Source organism: Eumetopias jubatus, unplaced genomic scaffold (assembly GCF_037043125.1).
Source record: "Eumetopias jubatus isolate StellerSeaLion01/CBP00866 unplaced genomic scaffold, mEumJub1_p1.0 scaffold_4, whole genome shotgun sequence".
Taxonomy (NCBI): domain Eukaryota; kingdom Metazoa; phylum Chordata; class Mammalia; order Carnivora; family Otariidae; genus Eumetopias; species Eumetopias jubatus.
This window is the reverse complement of record NW_028274810.1, coordinates 24,536,760-24,557,625: the sequence shown is the minus strand read 5'-3', so window position 1 is coordinate 24,557,625 and position 20,866 is coordinate 24,536,760. Positions and strand designations below refer to the sequence as shown.

Below are 20,866 nucleotides of genomic sequence, written 5' to 3'. Positions count from 1 at the left end.
ACCTTCAAATTTGTTTTTCTTTTTCAAGTTAGCTTTGGCTATTGGGGGTCTTATGTGGTTTCATACAAATTTTAGAATTATTTGTTCTAGTTCTGTGAAAAATGCTATTGGAATTTTAATAGAGATTGCATTGAATCTGTAGATTGCTTTAGGTATTGTAGACATTTAATGATATTAATTCTTAGAGTCCATGGGCATGTAATGTGTTCCCATTTGTTTATGTCTTCTTCGATTTCTTTCATCAATGTCTTATACTTTTTGGTATATAGGTCTTTTACCTTCTTGATTAAATGTATTACAAGGTTTTTTTGTTTTTGTTTTTGATGAAATTGTAAATGGGACTATTTTTTAAATTCTTCTTTTCATGGGCGCCTGGGTGTTTCAGTTGGTTAAGCATCTGCCTTTGGTTCAGGTCTTGATCCCAGGGTCCTGTAATCGAGCCCCACATCAGGCTCCCTGCTTAATGGGGATCTTGCTTCTCCCTTTCCCACTCCCCCTGCTTGTGCTCATGCTCTCTCTTTTTCTGTCAAATAAATCTTTGAAAAAATTTAATTTCTCTTTCTGATAGTTAACCATTTTACTTCTTTTTCAATTTGGATGGCTTTTATTTCTTTTTCTTGCCTAATTGCTGTGGCTAGGACTCTCAATACTGTGTTGAGTAAAAGTAGCAAGAGTAGATATCTTTTTCCTTTTTCTTGATCTTACAAAGGAAGAGCTTTCAGCTTTTCACCATTGAGTATATTATTCGCCCTGGGTTTGTCATATATGGCTTTTATTATGTTAAGATACTTTCCTTCCATTCCCACTTTTTTGAGATTTTCATCATAAGTAGATGCTAAATTTATCAGATACTTTTTCTACAATCTATTGAGATCACTATATGATTTTCATCTTTCATTGTGTAAATGTGGTATGTGACATTGAGTGATTTGCAGATGTTGAACCATCCTTGCATCCATGGACTAAATTCCACTTGATCATATTGTATGATCTTTTTAGTGCATTTTTAAATTTGGTTTGCTAATATTTTGTATAGAAGTTTTGCACCAGTGTTCACTAGAATATTGGTCTGTAGTGTGTGTGTGTGTGTGTGTGTTTGGTTTTGGTATCAGGGTAATGCTGCCTTTGTCAAATGAGATTGGAAGATTTTCCTTCTGTTTAATTTTTTCAAAGAGTTTTAGAAAGATAGGTATTAAATCTTCTTTGAATGTTTGGTGGAATTCACCCATGATGCCATCTGACTTCTGTTTGTTGGGAATTTTTTTTTTTTTTTTTAACATTTAAAAAAAAAATTATTTTAGAGAGTGAGAGTGAGAGAGAAAGAGAGAGCATGTGGGTGCACGATGTGGGGGGAGGGGCAGAGGGAGAGGGAGAAAGAGAATCTCAAGCAGTCTCCCCACTGAGTACAGACTTGGATGTGGGGCTCGATCTCATGACCCCGAGATCATGACTTGAACCAAAATCAAGAGTCAGACACTTCACTGACTGAGCCACCCAGGCGCCCCCATTGAGAGGTTTTTGATTGCCCACTTAATCTCCTTACTGGTAAGAGTAAGACTGGCCTGTTCAGATTTTCTTTTTCTTATTGATTTTATTAGGAGATTGTTTCTAGAATTTCATCCATTTCTTTTAGGTTGTCAGATATTTGTTGTTTATTTGTTCACAGCAGTCCCTTATGATTTGTTGTATTTCTTTGGTATCAGTTATAACATCTGTTTTATTTCCAGTTTTATTTATTTGAATTTTCTTTCTCTCTCTTAATTTGAGTCTAGCTAGAGTTTGTCAATGTTGTTTATCTTTTTAAAGGACCAGCTCTTAGTTTCATTGATCTTTTTTATTTTTTAAATTTTTTGTCTCTTTCATTTATTTCTCCTCTGATCTTTATTATTTTCTGCTTTCTACTAACTTTGGGTTTCATTTGTTCTGTTTTTAGCTCCTTTCGGTTTAAGGTTAGTTTGTTTATTTGAGATTTTTCTTGTTCCTTGTAGTAGGCATGTATCTTTATGAACTCCACTCTTAGAACTGCTTTTGCTGCTTCCCACAGATATTATAATATGATATTCCATTTCTTTTTTTAAGATTTTTCTTATTTATTTGACAGTGAGAGAGGGAGACTGAGCACAAGCAGGGGGAGCAGCAGGCAGAGGGAGAAACAGGCTCTCCCTGGTGAACAGGGAGCCTAATGTGGGGCTTGATTCCAGGACCTTGGGATCATGACCTGAGCTGAAGGCAGACACTTAATGACTGAGACACCCAGGCTCCCCATCCGTTTCTTTTGTCTCAAAGTATTTTTTTTTATTTTCTCTTTGATTTTTCAGTTGAGACATTTGTTTTTTCAGTAACATACTGTTTAATCTCCACATATTTGTTTTTTTTCCCTTTTTTTTTTTTTAATTATTGACATGCATCATTATGGTCAGAAAATATCCTTGGCATAATTTCAGTCTCCTTAAATTTATTGAGACTTGTATGTGGCCTGACATGTGTCTATCTTGGAGAATGTTCTATGTGGAATCAAGAAGAATGTGTATTCTATTGCTTTTGAATCCAATGTTTTGTACCTAGTATGTCCATCTAGTTTAAGGTGTCCTTTAAGGCTTATGTTTCCTTATCAATTTCTGCCTTGATGATGACCCATTGGTGTAAGTGGGGTATTTAGGTCTGTATTATTATTGCATTGATGTTGATTTCTCTCTTTAGGTCTGTGAATATTTGCTTTATATTTAGGTGCTCCTATGTTAAGTGCAGAAGTATTTACAAATGTTATATCCTTTTCTTGGATTGACCCCTTTATCATTATGGCTCTTCTTTGTATTTATTAGAGTCTTTGTCTTAAATCTCTTTTATCTAAGTATGGCTACACCAGCTTTCTTTTCCTTTCCATTTGCTTGGATTATTTATTTTTTTCCCCATCTTTTCACTATCGGTCTTTGTGTGTCCTCAGATCTGAGGTGAGTCTTTTGTAATCAACATGTAGATGGGTCTTTTTTTTTTTTAATCACTTGAGCCACTCTATATCTTTTGATTGAAGAATTTAGTCCATTTAAATTTTTAAAGTAATTATTGATAAGTATGTACTTACTTCCATTTTGTTAATTGTTTTCTGGTTTTTGTAGTTCCTCTTCTTTACTTTCTTCTTTCCTTGATATCTTCTGTTGTGGTTTGGTGACTTTCTTTAATGTCATGTTTAAATTCCTTTCTCATTATCTTTTGTGTATTTTCTATAGGGTTTTGCTTTGAAGCTATCATGAGGCTTACATATATCAGCTTACATGTATAGTAGTCTATTTTAGGTTAATAGTAATTTAAATTTGAACGCATTCTAAAAACTACATGTTCACTTTCCCCCTGACTTTTTTTTTATGTTTTTTTCATTTTTAAATTTTGTATAATTATCCTTTAACTAATTATTGTAGTTAATTTTACTTTTCACCTTCATAGTAGCTTTATAAGTGGCTAACCCACTACCTTTACTATATATTTACCTTTTCCAGTGACATTTTGAAGTTCATGTTTCCTTGTTACTAGTGTGTTTTCTTTTCAGTTTGAAGTCCCTTTAATATTTCTTGTAAGGCTGGGTTAGTGGTGATGAACTCCCTTAGCTTTTGCTTTTGGGGGAACTCTATTTCTCCTTCAATTCTGGATGATAGTTTTGTCAAGTAGAGTATTCTTGGTTGGATTTTTCTTTCCTTTTAGCACATCAAGTATGTCACACCACTCTCTTCTGTCCTGCAAAGTTTCTGCTGAAAAATCAGCTTGTGGTGTTATGGAAATTCCTTTGTATATAACAAGTTGTTTTTCTCTTGCTTTTAAGATTCTTTAACTTTTGACATTTTAATTATGATGTGTCTTGGTGTGGTTCTCTTTGGGCTCAACTTGTTTAGAACTCTCTGGGCTTCCTGGACTTGGATGTCTGTTTTTGTCCCCAGGTTAGGGAGGTTTTCAGCTATTAATTCTTCAAATCAGTTTTTTTTGCCTCTTTATTTTCCTTCTGGGACCTCTCTAATGTAAATGTTATTTTACTTCATGTTGGCCAATATGTCCCTTTAAGCTTTCTTCACTTTAAAAAATTTTGTTTTTGTTTTTGTTTTCCTGGTCTGAATTCTACTGCCCTTTCTTCTTGACTGCTGATCTATTCTTCTACTTCATCTAGTGTGCTGTTGAACTACTCTAGTTATTTTTCAGTTCAGTTATGGTATTCTTCATTTCTATGGCTTTTGTTTGGTGCTCTTAAATTTTATGTATTTTTATTGAATTTCTTACTTGTTCATTCATTCTTCTCCCAAGTTTAATGAGCATCTGTATGACCGTTATTTTTAACTCTCTAACAGGTAAATTACTTACCTCCATTTTATTAAGATTTTTTGTTGGTTGGTTGGTTCATTTTTATTTGTTTTTTTTGTTGTTGTTGTTGATACTGTTTTTTTCCTCTAGGGTTTTATCTTGTTCTTTCACCTGGAACCTATTCTTCTGTTTCCTTATTTTGCTTTTCTCTCAGTCTGTTTCTAAGTGTGAACCAGCCACCTCTCCCAACCTTGAAGGAGTGGCCTTGTGTAGGCGATGAACCTATTATTCATCCTTGTCCTAGTTTTTGGTTATCTCTTAAACTGTTGTCATTGTCTAAGCAGTTTGATTTATTCTTGGTAGATTCCAGTTGTTGAGTTGGTGCCAAGCTCTGTCAGTGTTTGAAAGGGAGGGATCTTAGTCAGCATATAGTTTCAGGCTGATTTGAAGATAGACCATCAGGCAGCAGCTTTCAAAGTATGCAAATGCATACAGTCCTGTGGAACTCCAGTACTGGAGTCTGCTGGGCTCCAGACCTGGTGATTTGGAGGAGTCCCCTTGCAACAGTTGCAAAAATTGGACTTCCAGATGAGTGTATAAGCTTCTTTCAGGGAAGGAACAGGTAATCTGTATTGAGGCCAAGGGAGAGCACAAAGCTGGTGTTTCCTGATCTACATTCTCTGAGTGCTCTTCCATAGCCTCTAGTAATCCTGAAGTGTGCCTCTCAGGTGAAAGTTCCAGTTTGAGTAAATAGACTGTTTTCACAGGAAGACTGGGAGTTTGTTTTGTCTGCTGTCTGTGCTGTACCCTGGGGTTGGTAGCCTTCCAATAACTATATTTTCAATTGTTTCAAGTCCTCCTGGACACCTGAACCTGGCATTCCAACGGCTGCCCCTACTGTGTGCATCTGCTGGCTTCAGCAGTGCTTTTGGAGAGCCTAGAGTTGGGCAAGCCTGCTGGCTGCAACAGGGCCAGAGAGGAGCTTAGGGCCAGGGTAGGCCTGCTGGGTTCAGCATGGGCACACACAGACAGGACAAGCCTCAGGGCTTAATAAGTAGGACCATGGAGAGTGCAGAGTTGGTACAAGCTGAGGAAGAATGAGTGGGCAGGGCAAGCCTGCCAGTGCTAGCAAGGTAGAAGGAATGCAGAATGGTGCCTGCCAGCATCTCCTTCCCTAGAGAAAGTCCTAATATACACCTGCATCTCTGGCAGATGATGGAATATTAGCTAATGAATCTCCGTCACATATGGTCAAGGGGCTTTTTTCATATTGCTTCTTTTGTGCTGTGTCCTGGGGGTGAATGAAATTGAATTTGAGACCTCTAAGAGCAGACTTTTCATTCCTTACAGTCTTTTGGATTTCCTGGATGTAAGCTCTGCTGGTTTTCAGAGCCAGACATTTTGGAGACTCGTCTCTTCAGTGTAGGTCCCAAGGGCTGGGGTACCTGATGTGGGGGTATGAACCCTTCACCTCTCAGGGAGAGACTATATTTGTGAGATCCCTCTCAATTGTGGGTCACTATGCTGGGAGTGTGTGTTTTTTGTTTTTGTTTTGTTTTGACAAGACCCTTTTTAGCTTCTCCTAAGTATTGGGATGTAGCCCTTTTATTTTTGTGGAGGAACTCTTCAGCTAGTTTCTAGGTCTTTTTCAGGGGGAATTGATCTGTATGTAGATGGAGAGTCGGTGTGTCCATGGGAGGAGAGGGGCTCAAGAACATCTTATGCTGCTATCTTGAACCACTCCTATATTTTTTATTTTTTGTTCTTTCTGTGAGAGTTCTGATTTTTTTTTTCCAATTCCATCCTTTGTGTTAATTTGATTACCATGTTCTTGATTTCAAGGACCTTTTTTTTCCTCTTATTTTCTTTGATTTATGTATTTTGCTATTTTATTTGGACACAATATCTCATCTCTTTGTATCACAGAGAAAATAGATTTTAGAGATTTAATTAAAGAACTGTCTGTTCTCTTGTGTCCCCTTCCTCACTTTTGGTTATTTTTACCTCTAAATCTCATGCAAGAAGCTTTCCTCAAGTATCTTTTGATCTGTGGACATCCATTAACATTTCAGTGGTTCCGTACATTTAATGACAGCAGATGTGATTTGGATCAACCTTCATATTGAGAACAGCTATAAGGATGGATATTTAAAAGTAATAAAAATTTCAACTGCAGGGATTAGAGTAATTCTGATATATCACATAATTATATTGCCTCAAAATATTTCAAGGAAGAATTAAAATAAAATAATTATAAAGAAAATAGATTAGTCTAGTCATAGTGAAAAATTTTATACCTCTTTCAGGGATTAACAGAAAAGACAGACAAAAAATCAATTGTTGATTTTAGAAGATTTTTTTAATGGTATATAGCATATGATTTCAATAACATGATTAAAAATGGACAATTTCTATATATATCATCAAAAAATAACATAAGTAAAAAAATAAAATAAGTTTTAAATATGTTTAAATTTTATATAAATTATATATATGTATATAATTGTACTCAAAAGCTGCAAAATATAATCTTTAAGTATACCTAGAATATTTACAAAACCTAACAACATAACTGGGCCATAATTGTAGTTTCCCAAAAATTGAAATCATATACAGAGTTTATAACATTAATATAATGAAATTAAGCTAGAAATAAATAATAGGAAATTATTAGAAAATTCCCCTTCAAGAGATTAAGAAAATGAAAAAATAAAAATAGCTTGAACTGAATGATAATGAATACGCTAAATATAAAATTTTAGGGAATCCACCTGAAATCATGGTTTTAAATATGTACAGCCTTAAGTTTATAAGATAGAAAAGAAGAAAGAGTAAAATTTGATATAAGCATGAAGTTCAAGAGGTTGGCAATAGAACAGCAATTTTAACATAAAGAATTTGAAGAAAAAACAGAAGAACAGAGATTACAAAAATAGAAACAAATTTATAGTAGAGTGTCATTAAACTCAAAAGTTAGTTTTTTTAATAGATAATCTAAATTAATAAATCCCTCCAAGATTAATGAAAAAAATGGAGGGAACAAAAGTTAAAATCATGAATGACAAAGGCACATTACATATCACACAGACACTAAAAAGATTACAGGGCATTATAAACAATTTTATAACAATAAATATAAAATATTAAATAAAGTGGACAGACATCTGCTTCTGGTTAAAAGGCCAGAATTTGTTTTCTCACCTTAAATAACTAGGAACTAGAAAAATCAATAAAACAATAGTTTGCAGGTATTGGAAAATAATGTCAGACCATGATACTTGAGAGAAAGGAAACATAAACTGATTCTTGTACAAGAAACAGATTACTTCTTATAAGCAGGTTCCAGGTTGCCATGCAAAGAGAGGGAGTTCAAAGTTGTCAGTGAATTGAGATGGCAGAAATTGAATTAAGGAGGTCAAAGAAACTAAAATTTATGAGACTGAGTATAGTGGGTAGAAATCTGCGAAGATTGTGATATCAAGAGAGTTGCATGTGGATTCTCTCTAGTCTTTGCCTAAGTACTGATTGTCACCTGTGTGAGAGAAAACTATCTGAGGCTGGGGAATATATGTCAGAGGAAGAGGGAGAATAATTTCTTGAGCTCATTTTAGGTTGAGAATGGTTTGTGTTTCCACTGACCAAAGTGGAAAACGTCATAAACACAACTACGTAGAGATTTGGTTAAATATTGAAGGATATTGCCTTAATAATGGGCCTAAAGTAATCCTAAATAACTAGTTTCTCAGATTTTGAAATAATCTAACTGACTCTAAATAACTAACTGGATACCTGGAAGAAATATGATATCATTTAGAGAAATACAACAAAATCTATAAACTAAAAAGGTAAAATTGACATTATTTATGACCCGATAAAAAAAATGACCAGGAATGGAAAGAAGCCAGAAAATAAGACCCATAGTCAAAAGAAATAACCAATAAGAACAGATTTAGAGATTGAAGAGACAATGGAACCACTAGAAGAGGAAATTAATAGGTAATATAAATATTATTCATTGTTCAGGAGGTAGAAGAAAATATAAGCATGGTGTCACCAGAATTAGAAGATTTAAAAAGACTCAAGCATCTAAAATAAAAATACACTGGATAGAATCAAAATGTATTAGAAGAAGAAAAGGTCAGCAAACATGAAGGCATAGTAATAGAAACTAAGAAGTAGTACAGGGAGAATAAAGAATGAATAAAGAGATGAATATAGCATCAGTGACCCCTGCAATAATATCAAGTGTTCTGACACATCTAGAGTCCAAGAGGAGAGGTAAGAGTGGGAAAGAAAAAAATGTGTGAAAAAATAATGTCCCCAAGTTTTCTAAATTTGAGGAAAATTATAAACTTACATAAATTAGTTTACTATTGTTTCTGTAAGAAATTACCACAGAAGTAGTGGCTTCAGATAATAGCAATATATTATCTTACAGTTCTAGAGGTTAGAAGTCTGAAATCTGTCTTATTGGGCTAAAATCAACATGCAGATAGGGCTGTGTTCCTTTCTAAAGAATTTAGAGGAGAACTCATTTCTTGTGGTATTACATGTATATAACAATATTATTATTCAGCTATTAAAAATCAAATATTATCATTTGCAACAAACAACATGGATGGATGTTTTCGGTATTATGTTAAGTGAAATATATCTGACAAAGATGAATACTGTATAATCTCAGTTATATGTGAAATCTTAAAAACAAAACAGAACAAAAATAACAACAACAACAAGCTCATAGGTTCAGAGTACTGTTGGTGGTTGCCAGAGGTGGGAGTTAGGGGTCAGTGAAATGGGTAAAGGAAGTCAGAAAGTACAAACTTCCTGTTATAAATAAGTTATGGGGAGGTAGTGTTCAGCATAGCCACTATAGTTAACATACTGTATTGCATATTTAGAAGTTGCTAAGAGTAAATCTGAAAAGTTCTCATCACAAGAAAAAAATTCTGTGACTATGTATGGTGATGGATGGTAACTAGACTTATCATGGTTATCATTTCACAAAACAAATATCAAATCAATATGTTGTACAGCTGAAGTAATATAATGTATGTCACTTATAGCTCAAAAACCAAAGCAAAACAAGTAATGTATGATTCAGCAATTCCACTATTGTGTGTATACCCTAAAAAAGTGAAAGCAGGGATTCAAACAAATGTTCATAGCAGAATTATTCACAAAAGCCAAACGATGGAAACAAACAAAGCATACATCAATGGATGAAGGGATAAACAAATATGGCATGTGTGTACAATAGAATATTATTCACCCTTAAAAAAGGAAGGAAATTCTGACATGCTACAGCATGGATGAACCTTGAAGACATTATGTCGAGAGAATTACACCAGACATAAAAAGATCAATTCAGTAAAACGAAGTCAAATTTATTTTAATTTACTACTTATTGATTAGTCAGGTATACCTAAGATGATAGTGCCATGGCTAAAAATAATTAATTTTGTCCATATCAGATAATAAAGCTTCAGTCAAAGAGAATAGAACCCACTGTTCCTTTCTAAGTGTATTGCGGAGTTTAATATTGCAAAGACCAAAAACTATTTCCCTTATGTCTGCACTGGGCACTCTTGTTTTGAATTATGCATCCTTAGTACTAAACAGTAATTTTTACCAAGTGGAGTATCATTTGGGGTGCTTTTGTCAATAGTTCACTACCCCCTGCATTTCATTAGGTAATTTATTTGTCATCAGTTGCATTTGTAACACTTCCCAGTCAGCTTCATCAATGAGTTTCATTAGGAACTTGTTTAATCCTCTTTTCAAATCATTAATAAAGTTGTTAAATAAAACCAAGCTGAAAAAAGTACTTTTTGGCAGCCTATGAAACACCAAACCTGAGCTGAAAACAGAATTATTTATCATTTCTCTACTCACAGACTTTCATCCAGTATTCAATCCATTTGATGATACTTTTATGTAGGACAATTGGAATTAATTTTGTTCGTTGCATTTCATGATGTTTTAAGCTCCCATCACATTTAATAATTTTTTTTTTCCCCAGAGCAGGGTTCCGGAAAGTAGCCAGTGCAGTAGGAGAGGAAAATGATCCATTTTAGAAAGGCTATTGTGTTTCAATGTTAACTAAATCTATTGTGGATAGGAGAAACCTTGAAGGAGTAGACATCTAATACAAATACTTGATTTCTTCAGGCCAAATATCACAACGAACAATTTCATGTGAAAATAAAGACTTTGTAGAGGTAAGAATAGGGAGGGGGTAACAGCTGAGGAGGGGTATCATTATTTTAAGTAGGTACTTGGGGCTTGAGCGGGGCTTGAGCTGAGATCAAGGGTCAGGCGCTTAACCAACTGAGCCACCCAGGTGACCCTTAAGTAGATACTTTTTGATGGGAAGTTATTGATTCTAGATCAGTGCTGACCAATAGAACCATCTGTGATGATGGAAATAGTCTACAATCTGCACTGTCCAATAGAGTAGGCACTACTACTTGTGGCTTTTAGGCACTAATATGGGCTAGTGCAACTGAAAAAGTAAATTTTTGATTTTACTTAACTTTAATTAATTTAAATTTAGGCCACATATGGTTATTGGCTACCATATTGGACAGCACACTTCTAGAGCTCTAAGGCAACTATATTGGAAACCAAAGAGGAAGAAGCAGGAACGTGATATTCAGGGATAGCTTTAATTTAGATCTTAGAATAAGGGCAGCTAGGTAAAGCGTTCTTTAGTTTTCTTCTTGCATGGTCACCAAATGAAGTAAAAGCAAACGCTCACCTTGTCCACAGTGTAATTAAGTGCAACCTCTTTGTATCAAACCCATCAGAGCCTGAAACATGGTAAATGAAACATCAGAGGATTAGGATTTCTCCTCAAGTAGTATTTAAAATATATTCAACTCAGGGGTTCATCATGATGTTTTTCATGCACCTACTAATATTTTAATATATTTGGAAAAAAATTGCCCATTATGCTAGTCTTCTAGATTGTATTCATTCATGAGTATTTATTGAAAAATTGTTATATAGTAGACATTAAATTGGTTGTGATTATCACTTTTAAGAAGTGTTCATTTTTTTATCATTTATAAGTATCTTCTACTTACTTTCTAATAATTTAAATTAGATTTTCGTTTCCTTCTTGGCCCAGTTTCTTTCTTGATCAGCATGTTCCTAATGCTGATACCATCTATAGCTTCTTAAAAATAGAAAGTTCTTTAAGATTTTTATTTATTAATGGATTGCAGTAGGTATAGTATATATGAATTATGAAAGACTTTTCATCCAACCAAAAGTTTTATGGAAAAACTTATGAAAACTGATGCAGTTGTCATATTGGAGAATCAGTCTTTTTCCATAAGAGATAACCTCAGACTCAGTATTCCTAGTATTTTTATTTTGAGCTAGAAAAATAGAACTTACAAGGTGTTGATTAAGTGTTAACAGTAAGTTCGGTTTATTTCTGATTCTGCTATGTAGAGTTCATGACTTTATGCTTCTATGAACATGTCCATACAGGGTTTTGTATGTTTGTAAGTTGTCTTTTCTTTTGTTTTTTTTTTAAAGATTTTTTATTTTTATTTATTTATTCATGAGAGACAGAGAGAGAGAGAGAGAGAGGCAGAGGGAGAAGCTGGCTCCCAAGGAGCAGGGAACCTGATGCGGGACTCGATCCCAGGACTCTGGGATCATGACCTGAGCTGAAGGCAGACGCTTAACCATCTGAGCCACCCAGCCTCCCAAGTCTTTTCTTTTGGATAAATATTTAGCGGTAGAATTACTGAGTCATTTGGTCAGTGTATGTTTAAATTTATAAGAAACCACCAAACTGTTTTCCAAAATGGCTATATTAATTTTCATTCCCATGAGCAATGTATGAGAGTTCCAGTTCTGCATCCATGGCAGTACTTGAGGTTATTAACTTTTTATTTTAGCTAATAAATATATTCTGATACCTCACTATGGATTTATTTGTACTTCCATGTGACTAATGATGTTGAGCATCTTTCATGTTGTCATATCCATCAGAATCTCTTTAATTAACTGTCCAAATCTTTCACCAATGTTTTTAAATAAGGTTGTTTTCTTATTGTTTGGTTCTTCATGTGTTGTGGATACAAGTTATTCTTTAAATATGTGTTTTTCAAATATTTTCTGTCAGTCTGTGATTTCTCTTTTTGTTTTCTTAATAGTGTCTTTTGAAGGGCAGAAATTTTAATTTTAAAGATGTCCAACTTATCAAATTTTTATGGATTGTGATTTTTCTATCTTATCTAAAATATCTTTGTCTAATCCAAAGATATTTGGATTAGAGATTTTCTCCTGTGTCTCCTTTGAAAAGTTTTGGGTTTTTATATCAAGGTCTATGATCCATTTTAAGTTAATTTGTAAATTTATAGTATTTATATAAAACTTAAATTAACTTAAAAGAACCTATGAAGATCTAGGTTCTTTTATTTTTTAAATGTATGTCCAGGTGTTTCAGTGCCATCTTTGAAAAGACTGTTCTTTATCCTTTGAATTACCTTGGCAAGTTTGTTCAAAAATCAGTGACATATATGCATGGGTTTATTTCTGCACTTCATTCTGTTCCATTGTTCTGTATATCAATACTTTACAGTTTTATAGTAAACCTAGAAATCCAGAAAAATAGAAATTCATCTGTTTTTTCTTTTGTAGATTGCTTCTCTTATTCTAGGTCTTTCATTTTTCCATCTGTTTTAGAATCAGCTTACTGATTTCTACCCTTCCTACCCTCCAAGAAAGCTTGTTTGGGACTTTGGAATTGCACTGAACCTACAGACAAAATTGTGGGAAAATGAAATCTTAAGAATACTGAGTTTTCAGATCCATGAGTGTGGTATACCTCTCCATTTATTTAGGCCTTTGATTTCTCTAGTCAATATTTTGTAGTTTTTAGTATATAAATCTTATACCTCTTCTGTCAGATTTATCCTCAGACTATCCTATTAAGTACCTAGGTATTTAATATTTTTGATGCTACGTTTATGGTATTAACTTATACCATACACAAACATTGTACATAAAATATTATTTTATGTAGTACATTATAAAAATGTATAACATTTATTACATAGCCTTAAGCTATATAAATATTATAATAATATACATTATATATGTTTTTAATTTCTCTTATATTGACTTTAATCTAGTGATGTTTAGGAATGGTCTGTCTTCTTTATGAATTCACCCATTTATCATTATGCAATGTCCCTCTTTAGTAATTCAGAATCTGTTCTGAAGTTTATTTTGTCTGATGTTAATATAACCAGCCTAGCTTTTTTTAAATGAGTGTTTGCAGTATTTTTTAATCCTTTTACTTTTAACTTATCTTTGCCTTTATACTTAAAGTGAGTTTCTTAAGCACAACATCTAGTTAGGTTTTTCTTTACTACCTAATTTTAAAAATCTCTGCCTTTTAGTTAGACAGTTCAACAATTGATTGTCTAATCAGTTTACATTTTGCCTAATTATTTATACCATTGAATAAACTTACTGTCTTGTTAGTGGTTTCTATGTTTCCCATCTTCTTTTAAATTGAGTATCTTTTAAAACAGTTTCGTTTATCACTACTAATAGCTACTAAGTTATACTGTTTTTTTCTTTTTTAGTGTTGTCCCAAGGACTTACACATTTTTATCTTAGAAAAGATTGCTTTCAAGTAATAATATATTATTTCATAAATAGCACAGTGTACTTCCAGTGTCTTTCCCATCCTTTGTAATATTGTCGTCATGTATGTTAATATTATGTGTGGTTTAAACCCTTTAATACATTGTTACAGTTTTTGCTTTAAACAGTCAAGTATCTTTTACAGTGATTAAAAATAAAAAAATATCTTTCACATTTATCTTTAGTCATATAACTACGAGCATCTTCATTTCTTTGTGTAGATCCATTTCCAATGTGGTATAATACTTATTCTGCCTAAAGACTTTCCTTTAACATTTCTTGCAGTGCGGTTATGCTGGAAATGAATTCTCTCCAATTTTATTTGACTGGGAAAAAGTGTCCATTTTGCTTTAATTTTTGTAAAATAATTTTCCTGGATGCAGAATTATGAGTTGACTTTTTTTTCTTTCAGTACTTTAAAGATGTCACTCCAATTACCTCTAACTTGCATAGTAGACATATCGATCCTCATTGTGTTTTTCTGGGATCTTGCAACCATGGATTGATGTCTGTAAACATTTTGGAGGAATATGTAGCCATATCTCTTTTCCTCTAGGACTCCAATTTCACATGCTAGAATATTGAGTATTTCCCCACAGTTCTTGAATTCTACCCCTCACCTAGACCGAACTTTTTTTTTTTTTTTTTTTTTTTTTTTTACTTTTCTCTCTGAGTTTTCTGGTCAAGAAACTGATGTATCTCTCCATTTATTTAGGTCTTTGATTTTCTTCATCAATATTTTGTAGTTTGCAGTATACGTAACTTACACCTCATTTATCAGATTTATCCTTAGGTTTATCTTTAGACTATCTCATTAAGTCCCTAGGTATTTAATTTTGTTGATGCTATTATATATATGCTCTCATTCTCTTCCCTCTCCTAATTCTCTGCATCTTTCTCTATCTCTCCACATTCCTGTCCTTACATTTTGATAATTTTTATTGACCTGTCTTTTTTACAGATTCATTTCTCATCTTTGTCATATCTGCTGATGAACCCATCCAAGCAATACTTCATCTCTGATATTATATTCTTTATTTATAGCATTTTCATTTGATATTTCACATATTTTCCATTTCTATGCTGGAATTCTTCCATTAGTCACTTGTGGTGTCCTTTTCATTATATCCTTCAATTTATAATCATTGTTATTTTGAAGTCTCTGTTTCACAGTTTTGACATCTGAGTCTGGTTCTCTTGATTGCTTTATTCTCTTGACAATGATTTTGTTTTTCTGTGCCTCACAAATTTTATTGCATTCCAGACATCATGTGTAGAACAGAAGATGCAGAGGGTAATAGTATTTATCCTAGGCAATAGCAATAGATATACCTTTTTTGTCAGGACTTTGGCTTGGGGGGTGGAAGGGTTGAATCGATATAGTCAGGAGTTGGACTGGGATTGAGTTGTTTGTGGTATCATTACATTCAGTTCACCACAGTCTCCAAATTGTTTAGCAGCAGGCTGCTACTTCCTGCCTTGCACCCATAGAGAAAGTACTGTAATGGTGGTGGTATTTCTCAGTGTTTGTGCTCTACCTGCAGCTTTCAGATATTTATTGGATAAAAATACATACACTCTTGCTTTTCCTCTACCAGTAGATTGCTGTTGCTTGTTAGTAAGTGCTCTAATCTACCCTCCAGGCTTAGATAGGGACTTTATATTTGGACACTATGAGTGACATTTTCTTAGCATTCCTGACCCTTAACCCACTCCTTAGGAGCAAACCCTGCCTTGTGTCTGTGATTGGTCTTGGGCAGAAGATTCACATTCTCTCTTAGAATTCAAAGACTTTTGCTTGTGTCATTATGGAAGCTTAGGACCAAGATTGTTTTTTGAATTTACCCCAGAATGAGAGCATTTTTATTCTGGCTTCTGGTTGTTCCAGAATGAGATTTTAGCTAGACTTGGCTTTTAATAATTTGTTAAAGTTTAGGTGATTTATTTGTATCCATTTGTATGGTGGTTGCCTCCCTGTATTCTCTGCCATGGGTAAGGCAGTTCTTGTCTGCCTTTGAAGAGTCTGGTCTCTCTTTGGAATTCAGATTTCCTATAATGTGGATAAATGGGACTTCCTACAGTGGGATTCTAAGTTAATGCATTCACTATAAAACTTCAACTCTCTGATGGACTCAAAAACAGTTATGATATTGTAGCTTTCTGGCTGTTTTATTGTTGTTATTGTGAGAATGATATTGTTTGCAGATTTCCATATCCTGAATAGAAGTAAATTCTGTATGATTTAAATAGCTGAGTTTTTAGTTGAAACTGTTCAAGGCACATGAGAATTAAAAGGGATCTGATGGCAAAAGTAATTAAAATAATAATAATAATAATAATTCCTATAAACATATCTTTTAAAAATGCTTTAATTCTCCATTGATAAGTAGAAATTTACTTAGCAAGTCTCTTCCTGTTTCCACTTTATATGGGGAATCTTAGTCTTAATGATAAATATAACCCATCCTCTGTTAGTTTAAAACTTACTCTTTTTAAGGAAATGATGACTTAGTGAAATCAAATTCTTTATACCTCTCGTCCCCCAGAGCAGTATCTATGTATATGTACGTGGCATGCTGAAGGAAGGTATATCTGGCTCACTGCCACCCTCTGGTGTTTCCTATAATTGATTGCGGTATACTTTCCTTCAATTGGCCCTTATCATCTTACGCTGGCATGTGCTGTTCTTCATAGTCTTGCCATGGCCTTGAACTGTCAGATATAAGTACTCTGACTCCTTCTCCCTGCCTAGGTCTTTGCATGCCTACCAGTACCCCCTTAGCATTATCATATTTCCCTACTTACCATTTTCCCTGAAAGAGACTGGGATGAGGCTCACGCCCATTAGCCAACACCTCTTATTCAGCTTTGCTAGTCTGTTGTTCTGGCATCACATGAGAGGGGAGGCTTTGCTAAAATAATTGCTGTGTCCCTCTTTCTATTCCATAGGAAGAAAAGCACATGTTTTTTTTTTCCTGCTCCAGATCATAAAACTAAACAGAGATTCCTATTTCCCTCTCTCTACCTCATTTTAACCAAGGATAAGGCCAGAATTTGAGATCCTCAAAGGACATCTCCCACATTTCATATAACTGTTCTCTATCAGTTCTTTCATTTGCCCACACATCCTGTTGATTATGTGCTTTCTTTTGAAAAGAATAGCTTTTAGCCCTTTCCTTTCTGTCTGGTGGCAGCCATCAGCTCAAAGGATGTGCTGCTGGCAGTACCACCACTCTCTGTGCTTCACAGAGCCCCTGGCCTCTCCCGGCCCGATAAAGCCTGCAGACTGGGGTGCAAGACCAGGCAAGGTTACGTCGTATATTGGATCCGTGTGCAATGTTGTGGCCACAGATGCCAAGTTCCTAAGGGTGCTACCTATGGCAAGCCTGTCTATCATGGTGTTAACCAGCTAAAGCTTGCCCAAAGCCTTTGGTCTGTTGCAGAGGAGTAAGCTAAACGCCACTGTGGGGCTCTGAGAGTCTTGGATTCTTACTGGGTTGGCAAAGATTCCATGTACAAATCCTTTGAGGTTATCCTCATTGATCCATTCCATAAAATTTTCGGAAGAAATCCTGACACCCAGTGGATCACCAAACTAGTCCACAAGCACAGGGAGATGTGAGGGCTGACATCTGCAGGCCTTAGGAGCTGTGGCTTTGGAAAGGGTCACAAGTTCACCACACTATTGGTGGTTCTCACCATGCAGCATGGAGAAGACACAATACTTTCTAACGCCACCATTTCTGCTGGTATAAGTAATGTTTGTTAAATTCTTACCTAATAAATAATTTAGGACAGTCATGTCTGCTTAAAAGCTTTCTTTAATTTGCTGTTAAAATGAGTTGTCTGCAGATTGTTCCATGAATGCATTGTCAAATTATGAAAGTTAAAGTGTAATCATGTTTGAAGACTGTAAGTGATGGTGTATCTTGTTTCTAATAAGATAAATGCTTTTGTCTTTGCTTTATCTTATTAGGGAGTTTATATGTCAGTGTTTAAAATGCTGTTTAGTATAATAGGTGTAACAGAAATTGTATAAAAGTGGAATGCAGAAGCTAGCCATGTAGATTTGTTGGTGCATGTAATGAAACCTACAGCTTCATTGGGGCAATATAATGCTCTACTGGTTTACTCTCAAATGGCTGTTTTTAGGGGTTTGGTAGGAACAACTTTTTTAAATTGAATTTTATTTGGAAATGTGAAGAATATCCTAATCTTTTATCATGATCATATACAGAATAATGTTAACCAGGGCCCACATTTTTAGGTTGAATCCAATATTCTATTTATGTAACTGCTGCTTCTGAAAGAATAGTTTGAAAGAATGACACCATTTTTAGAAGAATTGATTAAACCTGTTGCAAGAGGGTTCTCTTACAAAGGGAAATAAATCCTGCTTAACCTAAGCGAAATTGCCTTGGTCACAGTACCACTGGAGTTTGCATAAAAGGGGGAAGCCCCTGGTTCTATCCCACAACTACATGGGATCTGTAGAATACTGAATTTCATACAAAGCACTCAATAATGGTATTTATGCTGGTCTATATTAAAACTGATGGAAATTAAACATTAGGTAAATGAGAAGAATTTACCTTAAGATATGTAAGCTAGTAACCAATGCTAGGATTGGGAAACTGGTGGCCATCAGATAACCTGTTAAGTGTGAAGATAAAAAATTAAAGTTGGCTTTGGTCAGAATTTAAAAAAAAGAAAGAAAAGAAGCTTTTTCATTATCATGTATTCTTATTTTACTGAATGTGTGTGTGTGTGTGTGTGTGTGTGTGTGTGTGTGTGATTTTTAGAATTCAAAATTAAGAGAGGGGTATAGTAATGGGTACATGCCAGTACAGGGAATGTATTTGGAAGGAGACTTTAGGTAATATCCCAGATATTTAGTATCAATCCTGCTAATAATTTCTGAGTATCAAACACTATCCCTTTGTATCTTGTAAAGATGATTTCTTTTTATTTTTACAAAAAACTCATTAAACAATTTGTATTATTTTAGAAGTAGAATTAGGTAGTTTACCTAAGGGAGAAATATACCAACATTTCTATTGACAGATGACAACACTGAGATTTGGAGTATGAGATAAATTTGAATAAGAATTTGTTGCTTGTTAGTGGCAGAATTAGGACTAGAACCTACAATTCCAGATGCTTTCTTTGCTCTATATTGATTAGATAGTTTGGTTCAGGTAGACCTACTTTAATTTGAATAAAGTTGATAGTCACTTTGGAAATAGACATGTGATTCAAGGTGATTTTCACAAATTAGCTATCTGATCCCCAAAAGATAGAATAAATGCTCTGTACTAAATAATGTGATAAAAGTAAGTTATACATATGGGAAATAAATTGTGAGGCAGTATTGCTTTGACTGTGTGCTTAAAATGAGTTAGCAAGAGTACTCCTATTCAAACACCTCACTTGGTTTGGGGATATATTAACAGTAAAATAACAAGAAAAATTTAAAAAGTAATCCTCCCCAAATGTGCAACACCTACTTAAACGCAACTTCTATTTTTTATGGCCTATACTATAAGGGGAATGATAATAGGATGAGGTTGGTTCAGTGAAGAGCAGAAAAAATGGAAAGGTTACTGAAGGTAGATGACATTGATCCATTTTGACTGCAGAAAATGATGCTGGGGCAAAACTTAATCATACTCTTTTGAAGCTGAGTATCATTTTAAAATGAAGACAGTAGATTTTAACAAGTTTTATTTTTTATATTTGAAATATACAATAGAATGCATATAAAAACAGATGTAGGTTTTGATGCAGATATTAACATGAAAATATATGAACACTACCTAAAAATTAGAATGGTACATTTTTAAAAATTAATTTATTATATATAGAGAGTATGAGCAGGGGGAAGGGCAGAGGGAGAGAGAATCTCAAGCAGACTCCCCACTGAGCACAGAGCCCTAAGTGGGGCCGGATCTCACGACCCTAAGATCATGATCTGAGCTGAAATCAAGAGTCTGATGCTTAACTGACAGAGCCACCCAGTGGCCCCTAGAACGGTACTTGTTTAGTTTGCTTTCTTTTGAGCTTGAAAAATCATATCATACTGTATGTAATCTTAGGAGATTTGGTCAATGTTTTCTTTGATTCATCCATGTTAGTACATGTAGCTGTAGTTCATGACTTTTCATGATTGTATGATATTCTACGGTAGGAATATAGTACAGCTTTTCTGTGCCTTCTGTGGATGAAAATTCACTTGTTTCTACTTTCACAAGTGTGAACATTTTTGTACATGTATCCAAGTGCACATGTACAAAAGTTCCTAGCAGTGGAATTTCTGGATTGTAGGTTATGTGAATTTTGAGCTTTGTTTCATAGTACTAAATTGTTTTATGGTGATTGCATGAACTTAGAATTTCACATCCTTTGTTTAGGAAGGCTTTTGCTAATCAATTTTTTTTACTTCTCAAATTTATTAATTGCCTTCATTTAATGCTTTTGCATCTTGCTAAAAATTTTGTCTTTCATATTTAAGTATTTAACCAATTGTGAATTGATTTTTATATATGATGCTCAGTAGCAGTTCTGTTTCAGTCCTTTCTTATGGTTATCCTATTGTCCAGGCTTATTTATTTCCCTGTAATGTGCCATACCATCTTTCTCATATATTAAATTTGCTTGTTGTGCAGATCTGTTTCAGGACTCTACAAACTCTATCAATAGTGAAATTTTTTACCACTACATTAGCAATACTAGACAGTTTTAATTATTATGGCTGTATAAAAGTTTTTATGAATGAAAGGCAAGTGGTCCTCACCCTATTCTTCATCAAGACTCTCCTCACTATCCTTTTACTTTTCTCTTCTATATAACTTTTAGTATCAGTTTGTCTAGTTCCTTGAAAAAAATCTATTTGGGTGTGAATAAAACT

General features: G+C 34.2%; 1 pseudogene; it reads left to right on the top strand.

Annotated features, from left to right (window-relative positions):
* Window positions 1-17,168: 17,168 nt before the first annotated feature.
* Window positions 17,169-17,691, top strand: LOC114208083 (large ribosomal subunit protein eL15 pseudogene; annotated as a pseudogene).
* The last annotated feature ends 3,175 nt before the right edge of the window (window positions 17,692-20,866 follow it).